Source organism: Eurypyga helias, unplaced genomic scaffold (genome assembly GCF_000690775.1).
Source record: "Eurypyga helias isolate BGI_N326 unplaced genomic scaffold, ASM69077v1 scaffold15146, whole genome shotgun sequence".
In the NCBI taxonomy this organism is placed as follows: Eukaryota; Metazoa; Chordata; class Aves; order Eurypygiformes; family Eurypygidae; genus Eurypyga; species Eurypyga helias.
Genome location: NW_010257339.1, coordinates 48,108 through 53,252, shown reverse-complemented (window position 1 = coordinate 53,252; position 5,145 = coordinate 48,108).

The following is a 5,145-nucleotide window of genomic DNA, read 5'->3' as shown; positions in this document are numbered from 1 at the left end:
TAAAGACAGATTTAAGAAAAGTCAAAACAATTCTGGTAGTAGTAATAACTTGGGATTCACAATGAAGAGCAACCTCTTAATTATGAATTTATTAAAGGGAACTCCCATGTAAGCATAGGAAGTGGAACACTGTCTACAGTAGGTAGGACAGCAAGTTATGCCCTCTCTCCAGAAACAAGTGGGAGTGAGAAAACATTTGCTGTTAAACCCAAACCTGACAATTGATTTAAATCAAAGCATGTTTTTCAGCCATACCAAGTGTGCATTTGAGAAACTGCTGCTGCTAGGGACACAGGAGTACAGTGCCAGGGAAAAGAGAGCAAGGTGCATCTAGTCTCTCTCCCCTTTGCCAGTATTTTCCAGCAGCCAAGGAGGAAAATGTCCCAAACTCTAAATTATTCATCAAGACAAGTGGACAAGTCCTCTCCCGTAGGACTATCAAAGCCCTGAAACAAATATGGTGCAATCAAATTTATTTAATCTCTGAACCCCTGGAGGTAGTAACATATTAGGTAATTGATGGCTCTTACCACAAGTTTATGTTGTTTATATCTTGAATTGGTCTATTCTTATTAGATTCTTTACTAGTGTACAATTAGTTTTGTCTGGTTTACATGTTTTTGCAATTATGGTTGTGTGGGGCAGTTTACTTGCAGATATTTTACTTTTAACCATAGCAGAAGTTTTGTGATGTGCTCTTCCTATACTTTTTGAGTCCTTGACCAATTTTTTGCTCCTGATTCTTGAACGCCATGTCTGCAATCTTTTCCAATAAATTCTCACTTACAAGTGCTTAATAGCAATTTTAATTAGCTCTTTGTTCAACTTATGATAAGCAAAAAACATTCATTTATGTAGTGCCTACTTCCTGGGTATTCAGTACTCCTCCTTTGGTACCTAGCATCCCCAAAACCAGACATTTAATTAAAAAAAAGCATTTGAAACAAGTGTTTTATTAAAATCAGTAGGTCAAGAGATTCTTTGCACATTAGACTCCCAGTAGGAGGTTGTCTGCTGGATATTATTATAGTTACAGCTGAAATCAAGTTAGGCTGAACTTAATGAACTGGCCTAGCTGCATGTCTGGGTTTTTATAGGTTTTCTAATGTTCATTGTTTTCTTAATTATCCATTTGCTCTTTTTCTATTGGTTTGGAGCTTCATTACTTAATGTTTCTACTGTACTTGAGAGATGAAGAGTCGTTTAGCAGAAAAGTACATTTACTGTAAGTGCTAAATGTTCTTATTATCTCCTATGGGCAGAGCCTGGACATCCTTAAATCCATTTATTTATCACAGAAGAACTTCTGCAAGAAAAATGGTTTATTTTCTATGCTCCTTTCATTGATGCTATTTTGGAAAAATACCAGCACACTAAAGGAAACAAAAAGTTCAGTTCACCAATCTAAGGGGAACTTACTTGGAGCTGCTGGAGACTCAATTACTTTGATATTTAAGAGGGAGAAAAAATCTCTTAGAAATTCGTTTTTCAACAATTAAGAATCAAAGAAGTATTCAGTTTCCAACTAAATACATTTCTTACAAAAATCTGAATACCATTTAATTCATGTAAGTCACAGGAGAGAACAGCATTCAGAAGCCAGTCCAGCCTTCCTGAAATCCACAGAAATCTCCTGGAGTGGGCTGTGTTTCTGGAGATGAAAGAGAAAGAATGTGAGAACAAATGCCCAGAAAGGAGAAAGGGAAAGAAATGTTGGAAATACAAACACGTATGTGTGTGGACTTAGTTTATTTTTACAGAATAGAGGGAAGAATATCGAGTACATGGTTCTGGTTGAGTTCTTCCTTGGCGTTTCACTGGTACAAATGATATCTTTGTTAAGAATGGGGGTGAGGGGGGTGGGTGGGAAAGAAAATGCACTTTAGAAAATTTAACCGACATCAAATAAAATGGCATTGATTTTGTGGAAAGATGTGAGGATAAAAGTAAAAAAACCAGTGCCTGGAATAAGTTAAAATTTTGGCTGACGACCATTAGCAAAGCTGCTGTAACATGTAGTGGTGTTTTTATCTTCAAATTAAATCAAACTATGGCTGCTAGATTTTACACAGTGCTTGATGGTGCATTGCATTACCAGATGAAACTTTGGGATAAATTTTCATTTTGAAAAGTGAATTAGACACTTAAGTATCCTATGAAAATGATAGAGCTCATTACCTTGTTTTTTTTTTTTTTTATTCAGGTCTTCAAAAATAATCCCTTGATGCAGCAATAATTGCATGCCTGAATCAACTGTCTATATGTAAAACAAAGTTTCAGATACTTTTTAAAAATATTGTTCTCAAGCCTATTACATTTAATGTCATTCAGAACAGTCCCAAGAAACTTGGAGAAAATTGCCTTTTTGCTTTTTTTCCTAATGAAAAAGTAGTCTCTTGCAGTTTTATGTCCTTGTCATTCTACACAGTATTGTGTTTTCTAATGAGCTGCCATTGTTAGCAAAATAACTATTGCATAAGCTGCAGAACTGTGTATCTTGAATTATAAAGTGAGATGGAGAAACCAAGTTATGTGATTGGCATTCTGTGCTGTTAACAGAACATAGCATTTTAAGCAGTGATGTTGGGTCCAGCCCCCCAGGCTCATTGACTTTAGTAACTCTCTCTACTCATGCGCATAAAAATTCTTTCAAGATCACACCCAAGGTTAAATCATGGGAACTTGGAAATGGGAAACTTTAAAAAATACCTCTGAAAATAAAACAAAGGGCCAGCTGAAACTAATGGGAAATTTTCCATTGACTTCAAAGGCAGTAGAATAGAATCAAAGCCATGTAACTTTGTACACGGGAAAAGAATCCGTGACTATGATTTTGTATAGTTTCTCAAAATTATATTTCTATTATAGACCACCTTCTTTTACCAATTTTAATAATTTCTGGTTTCTCTTGAAATAAAGAACATAGTCTTGCAGCCTAGTGTAAATACACCTGTCTGCTTTTGAAAAATATAAACCGATTATGAGAAGTATTATAGACCTTGGATATTTAAAATTAAGCAATAAAATAACTGTCATTCACATTAAAATCTGTTTCGTACTCTATTAACAATACCAATAACTAATTTTGTTGATCAAGCATTCATGACTAGATGTTATACTAACATGTTAGTATACAACATTGGAAATAAGGTCAGAATGAGGGATTCTTTTTGCTTGTTTCTTAAGAATGGAATAATGTTCACATTCTCAAATTTCCTTACCACATTGTTGCATCAGTTTTAAAAAAATAAATATTTTCCACAGATCTTAGGTATGTTTAGAACTGAACCTGAAAAAAACTTTGAAAGGTATAAATTATACAGCTCCTTTTTACTCTTTTCTTAAGATGCCCATGTAATCCTTTAGTCAGACTTTGGTTTGAAATGTCAAAATATTGTACAGTATGTTCTCTGCTGGACAAGCACAATAAAATGGCTTGTTTTCATCATGAGAGAATTTGGCCCTGGAAACAGAAATTCCTGAAAACTGGAGAGATGCATTTGCATTCCTTTTTTCTTGGTGTTTGGGCACATTTGCTTGAGTTTTTAGAAGGCTCTGAAAAGTGAATTGTAAGCAGTTGTGTTGAGTTCATCTTACATATCTTTCTATGAACATTTCCACGAAAAAATCAATCATAGGAATTAGGAGCATTGAACATGCAACCAGTAGCTCTCCATATGTCTTATGTCATGAAACTTTCAAAAATAAGCCATCTCATTGCTGTAATTTGCAGAATATGCTATTGTGTAATTCCAAATAATTAATGTATTTTAAAAAATCATATTTGAATCAAAAGCACTCCAGGAACCAAATAAGAGGTGATATTTTCAGTTAGGTGTTGCAATTTTTTTGTCTTAGTTTGAAGACTGAGATGGCTCATTCAATTCTATGTTAGTACAAGTGCAAGAAGTGGTGAAAGACAAAAAGATTGTTTAATTTTGGCACAAAGTTGTCCTCGTGATATTGATGAATCCAGAGACTTGGGTAATCTGCCTATGTGGAATATCCTTGCATTACCAACCTGAATTATATTTTTTGCTCATGAAGTAAAATAACTGCCATGAGTTTTACCATGTCTCATTGAGGTCACATTAAAACCTGGATGCCATAAAATCTAGTCACTTTATTTCCCGTGGGTCTCCATGTTCCAGTTTTATATTTGCTTTCTATTGCAGGTTTATATTTGCTTTCTATTGTATGTAGTTGACACAGTATGTGCAGCTCTTCTTTTTGGCTTTGGCTGCACAATGCCATACAAAAATCACAAAGACAAATTCCCTCTGCAATTCAGAAAAGGCAGACTTGCAACTTTTCAGCATTTAAAAGAACTTTTGTCATGCACTCTGCGAGAGACAAGGTAAAACCAGCATGGTCACTCTAATAGTTGGTACTTAAAACAAAGATGGATTTGAATAGTGCTGTGGCTTTCAGCAGTGTGTGTCTGTGCTGTTCTGTCACACAGCACAGTAGTTTCCAAGTTGTATTAACCACAGCATTAGGAGGATCAGCCGTGTACTTGTTTCCTTGTAACCTTGTAAATCATACTGTCCATTTACATGCTTTCAGTAAACAAAAGAATATCTGCAAGTGTTTTCATTAAGCTGAGTTCCCTGCTGTGACACTAGTCTTCTTCCCTATACTTGGATTGAATGACTCTGTCTGAGGCTGGTGGTAAAGGCTGAAGGAAAAAAAAAAAAAACAAACCAAACCAAAATAACAAAGCTAGAACAGTCAAACCTCAGGCCATTAAGGGGTACATCTTCAAAGCTGGATGCCTAAGCAGAGAGAATGTGTGGTTTCATTGATTGAATGCAGACTACCAGACAGGAACTTGTAACTTTTAATTTTACTTGTGCTCCCGTCTCATTTTGCAACCCTTAAGCAACTTTATTTAACTCTGAGGAAGATCTTCCATTGCATTTTTTAGAGTTGCAACACCAATCCTAAAGGCCAGGGTAAACTTAAGATACACTTTGAATTGTCCTCACTCTGGGCTGATCCAAGGGTGTAGGAAGGCTGCCTGAAGGAAGCTCCCAACGTAATACACTTACGTAAGATCCTAAAGCCCTTGGCCTTACTCCCTTATATCCCATATACTAGGTCTTATCCTGCATTTCTTGGGAAAGTCTGTGCAGCTTTTGATAT